Here is an 11,683-nt window from a genome sequence, read left to right as displayed (position 1 = left end):
TTTCAGTTATTCCTCTTTTCTGGGTCCCACAGTGTATAGTATGAAATGTTATTAAATGTATCAATTCATGTAAATACCACCATGATCAGTATATAAAACTTCCATTACCATAAAGAAACTCTTTTATGCTACCCCCCATCCCCTTCATTACCCTTATATCCATTTTCTCTTCAGTGAGACCTGGACCTGAATTGCCAGCCCTTTATCAACCCCTCATTCCTTTTGACATGTCACTGGTAATCCTTTCACAAATCCATATGGAGGGAGAAATCCACTTGGCTCAGGGGGCTTATTTCCTCCCCTCATAGAGAAATGGTTCAGCAGGTCTGAATCAACTTAGCAAAGAACAGGCTGACACTAGCCTTGGGATGTAAGGCTCTGTTTCTAACAAAAGCCATACTCTCCTAGGATGCTCCCATTTACATAGTCATCTCCCTGGTCTCTACTCATACATAGCACATTGTGGTGGCAGGGTACCTCTCTGGGAACCTTTCCCATGACAGGTGAAATCATGGTATTTCTCTGCTTAAGCCCTGCTCTGTGGGGAATGATAGGAATATTTGTGTAAGCTCCACAGGATATTTGTGTAAGCTCCATTCCTCTGTGTGTTTGTGCCCCATTCCCCTATTCCTGAACCCTATTTTACATTTATACCATGGAGCCCTAATGGTGTGGGTGTCCATGCCACCAATATAATGCCACTAGGGGATGGTTCCCCGCGTGGCCCCTCCACCCCCACCCCCCACTTGTATGTCCCCACATTGGAACAGAGTAGAGCCTGGAGCTGGGCACTTCAGGTGGCTGGCATTCAGCAGTGACAGAGGCCAAATGACCCAACATGCCTCTCGAGAATGTCTCTGTTTTGTAGAAGAACAAAAACAGACTCAGTTTTCCTTGCTTCAGATCTTTGCCTGCTTTCTTTTTTCTCTCTTTTTTTCTCTCATTTTTCTTTTCCATCCTCTCCTCCCCTGAACCTAAAAACATTAACAGATAACCTACAAGACTTACAAAGAAAGCTCTCCAAATAACTGTTCTGACAGTTGCCAAAATGAGATTGCACCAAAGATCCTGAGAAAGAACATGAAAAACCAAATACATGCTACTATTCCATCCACAAGTTTTATAGCAGTTACAGAGAAAACTGTAGCCAGGAACACACATGTACCACTTCTTCTCCTTGTCTATAAAAACTCCAATATTTCTTTGGCTTAGGGAGTTACCTACTTTTGAGTTGCTCCCAGATGCCCATCAGCTAATTGAAGCCTTCAACCTCTATTTGATTAACTTTACCTATTTTGCCTCCTTGGGAAGTTTTCCTGTCCAACATTTCTTTGAGAACAGGAAATGCAACATAATTGCCTGCATCTGCAATAACCTGCAAATGGAGAGTAAGAGGACAGGACTCTGCAGCTGAAGCAGGCAGAAATAGGCAGCTACTGGAAGCTGTGGGCAAGTGACACCAATGTAGTAAGCCCAAGGTTTTTCAGAAAGCAAGAAAAGAAAACCAGTACTGAGTTAAGCAGAGACTGATAAAGTGTAATTTCAAAGTACAAGTTAAATTTGTACCATTTTAATCTTCCTTTAAACATATCTTTAACAAATATGAAAAAAAGTAGCTATTGGTATGAAAATGCAAGGCATTTCTATAACTAAATTGTGTTTTTCTAACTCTTCTGTTCTCCTGCCCAAGAAAGGTAATCTGTAAAGGTGTCATTCATGAACAGCTCCTGGATTTGTAATAGCCTCTGTGAAGCCATGGTTATTTTCTTTTGTGGCTATGTTGAATTTTGCTTGAGACCTGTGATCCTAGTAAACAGTGATGGTTAAGAAATCCCCTTACTCTTTTGTGTTCAAGAAAACAGCTTACTGCAAAGAACCACCCTTCCCCATACGGTTTAGATAAGATTTGCAGGTGCCCTCCTTTTTCATTTACAACAAAACCAGACACAGCCTGTCTAAATGTCCATTCTGTACCCCATTAGCTGTACTGCTTGTCCTAGTGATCAACTGGAACAAAATGCTTGTTAGCCAAATTTTAGTCAGGCTTCTCTCTTCCCTATACACCTTCCCTGAACTCTGCTTGCCCCCAAAGTAGAGCAAGCACAAAAATGTGGAACATGTCCCCTTTTCAGCTTCTCCTGGGCATCGGCTGACCACAAGAAGATACTTGCCTGTTTTCTGTTTGATTTTGAGACACTTGTGGGCCTTATGGTCACATTCTCCCTGTTGCAATAGTCCCCCTTCTGAGTTCTTTTGAATAAGAGTCTCTCCTTACGAAGTCTAGACTTGTTTTTCTCTGGAAGTTTCCGACCATGTTGGCCATCTTTCAGTGTGCAGACATACCAAACTCATGGCCACCTTAGGGCCTTTGCGTGCTGCTCCCTCAGCTGGATATCTCTTCCCATCATCACTGGCCCTGTAGGGCAGGAAAACTACAGTCACTAAATCCAGCCCACACTCCAGGGGAGGGGAATTAAGTTCTACCTCTTGAAGGGAGGAGTAGCAAAAAGTTGTGGACGTACTTGAGAAACACAACACTGTGTTGTTCCTCCATGGGCTGTAAAGACAGCAGCAGCCCCATTGCTCCATCCATGCCACCATTCCACCCTTGCCTCTTTTGAAGATCTTGATGTCAGCCTTTAGCACCCACTACTCCTGTCAGGAATTACACCCATATATTTATTTTGTTTATTTATTTATTTTGAGAGAGAGAGAAAGAAAGAGAGAGAATGTGCACAAGCAGGGGAGGGGCAGAGAGAGAGGGAGACAGAATCCTAAGCAAGCTCTGTGCCATCAGCTCAGAGCTCAATGCAGGGCTTGAACTCACAAACTATGAGATCATGACCTGAGCTGAGATCCAGAGTTGGGTGCTTAACCAACTGCACCACCCAGGCACCCCACACCCATGTTCTTCCACTCATGAAATGTGCATCTTGGCCATGGTTAAGTCTGAAAGCCCTTAGGGATTATAACACTTCTTCCAGAACCCAAACCAACCTCAGATGGGTTGTCCCAGACCTCATCACTGACCTATGTCCCTCATATGGTGACAGCAGGTAGCATTGACACTCTTCATATGAGTCCCCTGTCCCCATCAGTTATGGCCCACCTGTTCATCATGGAGATGTTCCGCCTCCATGACTTACCTCCCCAGCCAGTTGATTTCTGACTACTGTCTGCAGTCTATCTCCCGATTTGGGAAAAAAGAGTTGAGGCCTTTTGACTATGTATTTACCCATTCTCTGCCCACTTTCCACTGATCAATGACCACACTGTACACTCTTGTGTATGAAGTATCAACTGTATATTTGAGAACATCTTCCTAATAAGTCCCCTGGTCTTCTCATCTTGCCTCGTGCAAGTTTGCATCCAACTTCTTATATTCCAGCATGCTCAACAGAACAATTATGGCTACTATATAATCCTGCTCTATATACTCTTAGCCCTGCAAACACCCTGGCAGCCAGGCCACACGAGAGAATCTATACCTTCTGCTGGTCCAGAAAGTAAGATAACCAGAACCGGGTCATGTAGGAGGCCATGAGCATGAAACACATCCAGCTATCCTAGCATGCACTGCTACATCTCCCACCCGTGCAGAGAACATTGTTAAGAATGGAAGAGGTCCTTAACACCATGGCACTCTGAAACCAGCTGGCCATACCTTGTGAATCCACCTCATCTTTCATTGCTCGATAATCATGCCAACACTGAATCATATATATGATCTAAATGAAAGGATTAATTAGGGGATGGGGAGAGGAGCTGAAGGAGGTCTCTTCTACCTGGTCTCATTCTACCAGTTGCAGGGATGGAGGGATTTTTGGCCCCTTCAATGACTCCCAGTCCACAGACAGAACTGAAAGGGCTACTTAGGTCTCTATTCCCCTCAGGGGTGTGTGGGAGGCTGGACCCAGTGCTAGGCTGAGACCGGGTCGAGCAATGGCTCCCTGTTGACTCAGCCAACCCGGTGGTTTCCCCTCCCATTCCCCCACTTACAAAGGCATACTAAAGCCTTGTCAAGGCTGAGAAATCTAATTCCTGAAGCCTGTGGTCTGTGGGTGTTGGCAGTAATGTTACCCCCCTTTTTCTACCCCGGGTCAAATAGAAACAAATATGGGAACTGTGTTTTGCTAGCAATCTATCAACAAGGTCTTGTTGTGACCCATTTAGAAAGTTCACAAGGTACACAGAACTAAATGTTTTGGCTGGCAGCGATCATGTGAAACCTGTTTATTCTTAGAATGACCTGATCCATAAGAGTCTTGATATAAAAGATTGTGTACAGCAACAATAAAGCCGTCACTTGGGCCATCAGCCCAGGGGACCCTCCTGTTCCCAAACTGGCTTCTTTTCTCTTTTTTTTTCTTACATTCCCCTACCTTCAGGACCCTGATCTCGGTGTTTGTTGCGCCGGTCGCAACAGGGGTGATATTTAGAATATTAACAATTTGTACCAGCCTGAGTGGACAAAAGTAAGTCTGAAGGACCCTTGATGGCATTAACCCTTTAGTTGTTGGATCATGTAAATGATTCAGGAGGACCACAGTTGGGTGAGGGAGGGTCAGGGTAGCTATTTACCAATTGGTATATGGACTCTTAAGAAAAAGGTAAGATAAAAATGGTAAAAACCATAATTGCTATAACTGTTACTGAACTCAAATTTTGCTGTGCACCCAATCAATACCTAGTAAGACAATGTTTGAGACACCAGTTTTGAAGCAAAGAAAACTATTATCAGAAGGGCAACCCAATGAGAAGGCAGAGGATCATTCCCAAAGCTGCCTCACCCTGTTGAGCTTAGGGATAGCTTACATATGTTTGGGGAAGGAGGTGAATACATGAGAGGAGGGTGAGGGGTTCCTTGAAGCCTTGAGCGGGGATGCCTTGAAATAATCTGGAGGTATATGTTCTTCTGAACAATGAGGTGACATATGTGACCTGGTATGTCAGGTATGTCAGAATAAATCAGTAGGTAAACAAGGAGTAGAAGTGAAAAGGGCAAAGTTAATGACTGTGCAGGAGGTTAAGAGGTAATTAGGTGGAGAACCAAACGAAACATGGAGCTAAATTAATAATGCAATGATATAACTATAGTTCTGCTTATGCTTTCAAAGCAGGTCCAGGAACCAGATGCCCAGCTTCATAACCATATGTACAAATTAAACTTTATACTGTTTTGTGTCTGCTTCTCAAGCTATAATGCCACAAAGTCTCTTCAGGTTATAGTCCGGGAACCAGTCAGTTCTGACTTTCTGGTGTAAGATTTGACCTCATCTTTGCTTGCTGTTGTTGATCTTTGAGAACACGCTTAACCTTCATATTTTGGATCATCCCTATTTCACTGGTAATGCCCTCTCTCAGACAAGGTCTTTAGTTTTCTTTGGAAACTTGCACTTCAGTCTTTATAACCCTCCTTACAACCATGTCCACAACCTCCTTCCACCTGCCTCTGGGTTCCAAGCTCAGAGCCATGCCACCCATATTCTTCCTATAAATGCAGATGGAACTAAAGAAATAGGATAGAGGGCTGCAGTGAAAAGACCAAACACACAAGCAGCAACCTCTTTGACCCCAACCATAGAAACTTCTTACTTGACACATCTCCAGAGGCAAGGGAAACAAAAGCAAACATGAACTATTGGGACCTCATCAAGATAAAAAGCTTCTGCACAATGAAGCAAACAATCAGCAAAACTAAAAGGCAGACTGCAGAAATGGGAGAAGACATTTGCCAATGGCATATCTGATAAAGAGAGTGGAGGGTAGGCGCTCACAGGGTTGCTGAGGACTGGTCAGCCGGCTCACAGGCAGCTGAGCACTGCGCTGGCGCCAGGGAGAAGGCGAGACGTTGGCCCTCCCAGCTTCCTAGAGCGGCCGCGAGAGGCGGGGCGGCGGCGCGCCTGCGCGACCTGGGCCGACGGAGAGCTGGTCTCTGAGCGACGGGTTCTGGGCGGGTGGTGTGGCTGGAGGACTGGCTGTCGGGGACCTGGGGAGGTGAGCCGCCGGGCGGGGCGCGGGGGCGGCGGAGGCGGCGGGGGGGTGGCGACCGGCAGTGAGGGTGCACGGCTCGGGAGGGCGGCGGGGACGCTCGGCCCCGCCCGGGGTGAGACTCAGGGGTCGGGGGTGCTGGCTGAGGCCCGGCCTGGAGGCGGCGCCCGGGGCGGGCGGTCTGGCCGGGCGGGGATCCGGTCCCCGCTGCGGTGAGGAGTGTAGCTAGCTGGAAGCGCTTTGCAGCCCCGGGCAGAGAGTTGGGAGTAATGGCTTCTGTGCTTTATCCTTTCTCCCAATTATGCAAACAAAGCGTACTCATTAGGGACAATTAGATGACGCGGGTGGGAGCCAGAAAAGTGAGAATAACCGCAGTCTGCAAATAGTTTCGTCTGGATGCTTCCTGACATTTTAAAATTTGCTCACAATGATGCACATTCATACACGGGTGCATGTGCATTTCGAAATGGGATCGTACTGTGGCCTTTAAAAACTTAGTATTATTGGGATGCAAAAGTACTGTGCTAAAATTTACATAATACTTACCAGAGGGTACAATAAAATCGACCACTTTAACCATTTTCAAGTGTGGCAAAATTGAGCGGCATTAAGTACATTCATACCCTTGCGTTTTGAAAATTATGATACCTTCAACCGGCGGAATGCATTTGTTCACATAGCGGTCAAAATTGGTGCTAGCGTTAGTTAGGACGCCACCGAGACATAATTTCTGGGAGGATAATTAAAAGGAAACGTTTTCGTTGCAGTTTATTTTCCGTAGTTAGTACACACTACACAAAGCTGTAATGCTCACAAAGTGACGCTTGTGCAGGAAAATAGCAGAATCTTGTGTATTAGGGTGATTGCCTCTTTTCAAAATGAAAGTGTAGCATATAAAAGGGAGTTTTAATTTTTTCAATATACATTTTTAAAGATTTTATTTTTAACAAAAAGGGTTTTTTAAAGATAAGGGACAGCTCTTAAAACCACCGTACTGTCTCTGACTTGCATAGGCCTAAGAAGTCAGAGAATGGTCGGTCCCCTTCTAAGTTACAAGTGGTGGCCAGGAAAGAACACCACCCTGTTTCGAGCTGTATGTAGTGCAGAAGTGAAAACGCATTAGTATTAGTACATTATTTGCAAGGAAATGTCAGTGAGTGGTTTTAGTCATAATTTGATGAAGGGATTTCGGAGAACTTGCATCCGCTTACACGTGTGTGTATGTGTGTGTGTGTGTGTGTGTGTTGAGGGTCTGATGAATGGGGGTGCTCTTACCTGTCGTGTTAATGCTGAAGAAAGGCAGACAAATTTTGGTTAAAAATGTAGTCCTTACTGTAGGTCGAAATGACGGGAATGTTTTGAAGGTAAACCCTCAGTATATACTTAGAAAGGAAACTGACAACAGCATCACAAATACTAAGTCTGCCACTTGAAGTTTTCTGAGGCTCCTCGTGTCCAGGCTGTATCAGTGCAAGGGCATTCGGTGATGTCGGAGAGTTGCTTGGGAGTAGAAATACATAACGTATAGTAACCATAACTTACCTTATTTGTCAGTCTTCGGGATTGTTGTATCAGAAACGCTCTGAAAGAACTCCCCAGGTGAATCATGAGATGCTCTACAAGATTGGATTTTTGAGCTCAAACTTCTGCCTGATCTTACACCTCTTACCCTCCTTCCTTGTTTTATTACAGTGTGTCGGACCAGACATGCCTATCCAACATGCCATGTGTTTTCTTCATTTTCTGTCTTCCTGTAAGCTCTGCAAGGCGGTGGTGTTTTTTGTTTATTTGTTTTGGTTTCTTGTGGTGTTTTGTTTTTGGTATCCTTATTCGATATGTAGTCCTTAGTGCCTGGGGCATAGCTGGTACCCAGTAAATACTGTTAATAAAAGAATGAATCTAAATTGGAGATAAGAATAACAATATTTAATATCTTTGATTGCCACGGGTTTTTTTTTTTTTTTTTTAAACCTAAGATAGAAATACATCAGAAAAAAGTGATAACAGTTCTCCCATTCCGAGACCTTTTTCTTGAGGCGCCTGGGTGGCCTAAATGGTTAAGCGTCCAACTTTGGCTCAGGTCACGATCACAAGGTCCGTGAGTTCGAGCCCCGTGTCAGGCTCTGTGCTGACATCTCAGAGCCTGGAGCCTGCTTCCGATTCTGTGTCTCCCTCTCTCTCTCTGCCCCCCTCTCAAAAATAAGTATATATTTAAAAAAACAAAAAACAAAAAAACAAACCCTTTTTCTTTTGAATAGTTGTGGACTTAGAGAGGGTTGCAGAAACCGTACCGAGTTCCCTTATATTCTTTGGTCAGTTTGCCTAGAGTTAATATCTTGCATAACCATAGTACAAGTCCTCAAACTTCAGAAATTTACAGTGTACGATGCTATTCATTAAACTGCTGACTTTACTTACAGAGTCCAGCAGTTTCTCACTAATGACCTTTTTCTGTTGCAGGATCCGATCTAGAATCCCTCATTCCACCATTCCTTGTAGTTGCCCTGTCTTCTTGTTTTCCTTCAATATGTGACAGGCTCTCCATCTTTCCTTGTTTTTCATGACGTTGACACTTTTCAAGTACGTTGTATGGGTATTTTTAGAATGACTCTCACTTTGGTTTTGTCAGATGTTTTTTCCTGCTTCAATTGAGGATGATGTTGCTGTGTGTTACTACTGTCGATACTGATGTTGACCTAGTGGTGTCTTCCATGTGTCACCACTGTAAAGAGTGATTACTTTCCCTTTGTAACCAGTGATTATTTGGGGGAAGATACTTTGAGACCTTGCGTGGCAATATCCTGCTTTTCTTTACTGTTCACCCACGGATTAGCCTTCTTGGTGGATCTTATCACTGTAATGGTCTAGTGGTGACTTTGATTTCTGTTATTCCTTCTCCAGATAATAATTGGAGTATTTCCTGAGGAAGAGTTGTGCCTTCTTTCCCTTTGTTTTATTTCTTCAATTATTTGTATCTGTGTGATGTTGGATACATATCCTTTGGGCTATGATGCGGTGCTAACGGTACTTATTTCGTTGCTTAAATTATTCCAGCTTTGGCCCTTGGGGGCTCTTTGCAGTGGCTCCTGCTTCCCCTTAAAGTGTCCACATCCTTTTTGGTGTCTCTCCCTGACTTTCTGGCCCCATACGTTAATTGTGTTTGTTGTATCTTCCCTTCCCCAGCCCCCGAGACCACCACTTCTCCAAAGACCCCTCGTTCCTTTCTCCATGTTGACGGTTTATTGGAGAATGATACTGAGAAACCAAGTTTTGGGCGCTAGGTTTGAGCTCACTTCTTAACTGATGTACGGGTTCAAGTATACTGTAACACTCTAGGTATGTACTGGAAGCAGTCTTTCTTGTTTCCTTATCAGCGTATAAAATAAAGCGTATGTGCCCTCACACTGGTAGGAAAAACACGGGAATAAGAGACTGCTAAATGAGGATTAAAAAAAATTTTTTTTAACATTTATTTATTTTTGAGAGAGACAGAGTGTGAACTGAGAAGGGGCAGAGGGAGAGAGAGGGAGACAGAGAATCTGAAGCAGGCTCCAGGCTCTGAGCTGTCAGCACAGAGCCCGACGCGGGGCTGAAACGCACCAACTGTGAGATCATGACCCGAGCCGAAGTCCGGCACTTAACCAACCGACTGAGCCACCCACGTGCCCCATAAATGAGGATTTTAAAAGAAAACGAAATACGTCATGTATGAGCTGAAGAAGCAAAATGACAAAAGAGGAAACTGTCCCTGAAAAATGCCCAGATAATTGTTTGGGATTTCCCCTGTTTTTACAAAGCCATTTTCATTGCAGGATTGAGACTGGGCCTAAGGTATGAAGCTCTGGGAGAAGAGGCCCGATCAACTCAGGTTGCCTCCTAGGCCTGGGATGGGTGAAGTTTTATTTCTGTTCTCAAAAGCTGGTTGGGACGTGGAGAAACCCTGAGGCATTAGGAAACCTGAATTTAACTGGGCAGCTTCAGCTCACTGGCCCCCATGTCTTTACTGTGCCCTGGGTCTTTCCAGGTCTTTAGCTTTGTCCGTGTTCATGGTTGCAGAGGCTGGGCCAACCCTTCCTCCCCAGTTGAAGGCCTGGAACCCCTCGCCAGGTTCCTAGGCTTTTGCCCTCATTTTCCTGTCAGCTAGTCTTCTCATCACCTGTGTCCAGATACTTCGCTGGCCTCTTTGGACATTTCTGTAGCAGCTGCTTTAGAACAGGCCTGCTTGGAGGCTTATTTTTGGTGCTAATTGTGCTGTGGATCTCCATTTCCTGAGATCGGTCTTGCCATTTCTATTTCCTGCTGGGTGCCTTCCTTCAGAACATTTGTCTCTGGGCTCAAGTTCATTCTCTTTAGCCTCACTGCCAGATTTCTGGTCACTGTGAGCAGCTTTCTAGTCCTTTCCTACTTGGGTTTCTTGCTCTTCTCCAGTCTATTCGGCAGGTTTGTTGGGGAAAGTCTCTGTCCCTCTTCCTCTGACTTTCAGCTGCCTTCTGAGCAGTTGTTTCTGCTGCTGGGGCTCAGCACGGCTGGAGCCTGTCCCTCTTGCTCGGCTCAGCCTTCTTTTGTTGTTGCTGGTCTTCAGGTCTGTCTGTAGGCCTTCAGCCACTTACTTTATCATTTCCCTCCTTTTCCTTTGCTTTTGTTTTCTCCAGTACTTCTTCTTTTTCTCCACTGTTTTTCCACATCAAAGCTTCACTTCTCTGCCAGAACTTCAGCTGACTCCTCAGCATGCATGATCCCTAATGTAGTTCTTGACTGGACTGACTCTTCATGCCCTGAGAACAGGAGTGTAGTTTTTTTGTGTGTTAGCTGGATGGCAGCCTGCTTTCTGGCATGAGCTCTTTCCGTCTGTGGTTAGTCACTCTTTTTTCTCTGTCCTGACAGCATTGGCTGAGTCTGGGAGATAGCGAATAGGTATTGGTTTATAACCAAGTAGGGGATGGCTTCGGAGTGAAGGGAGTGATTTCTTTACATGTATTTAATGGTCGCAGGAGATGGAGGATGGTTTCAGGGGACGGTGAACATCATTTGTGACTTGGTGCACTCAGTTATGGGACCCTTTACAAGAGGTACCGAGGCCTGCTTTCCATATAATTTACGTACATGTTCCATAGTAGGAGTCCAGTTTTACTGTTTTTTGTATGAACTACTAGTTTTCCAGCATCATGTGTTGAAAAGTCTGTTCTTTTCTCTTTCAGTGCTCTAGTGACCTTTCTGAAAAATAAGTAATATTCGATGTATTGGTTAATTTCTGGACTCTTATAATCATCTATGTGTCTATCCCTATGCCAGCATTTCAGCATTCTGATGACTGCTTCTTTGTAATGTAAGTCTTGACATTGGAATTATAAGTCCCTCAACTAATTTGTTCCCAATTTTTTTTTTGGGGGGGGGATATGCTAGAATTCCTTGGTATTCCATATGAATTTTATTATCAAGTTTTCAGTTTCTAAAAGAGGCTCAATCAGAGACCATATTGACACTGCAGATTAATAGGGGGAAATTTATTAGATGTGAGTTTATGGAAAAGAGAGAGAGAATAAGAAATGTCTAGAATCATGGACAAACTTGGGAAGTAGAAAGGAAGATGGTCAGAATGTCCATTTTTGATTTTGAATTTGAGGTGATGAGGGACACCCAAAGGAAACGTCCTGTAGGTAACTGGAAACTTCTGATAGGAGTCTAGGAAAGA

General features: G+C 44.4%; 1 protein-coding gene across 4 annotated transcripts in view; it reads left to right on the top strand.

Moving 5' to 3' along the window:
- Positions 1-5,808: 5,808 nt before the first annotated feature.
- ZNF852 (zinc finger protein 852) overlaps positions 5,809-11,683 on the top strand; it is a 74,192-nt gene continuing 68,317 nt past the window's right edge. Inside the window, exons 1-2 of one of the 4 annotated variants that reach the window (XM_042955933.1) lie at positions 5,809-5,997; positions 11,284-11,317. The gene's annotated coding sequence lies outside the window, so the exon portion shown is untranslated. Of the gene's footprint in view, positions 5,998-11,189; positions 11,318-11,683 lie in introns of all 4 variants that reach the window. The other 3 variants (XM_042955932.1, XM_042955931.1, XM_042955934.1) reach the window with 3 other exon arrangements.

Source organism: Panthera leo, chromosome C2, assembly GCF_018350215.1.
Source record: "Panthera leo isolate Ple1 chromosome C2, P.leo_Ple1_pat1.1, whole genome shotgun sequence".
In the NCBI taxonomy this organism is placed as follows: domain Eukaryota; kingdom Metazoa; phylum Chordata; class Mammalia; order Carnivora; family Felidae; genus Panthera; species Panthera leo.
The sequence above is the reverse complement of the archived record's forward strand: the minus strand, read 5'-3'. Positions and strand labels throughout refer to the sequence as shown.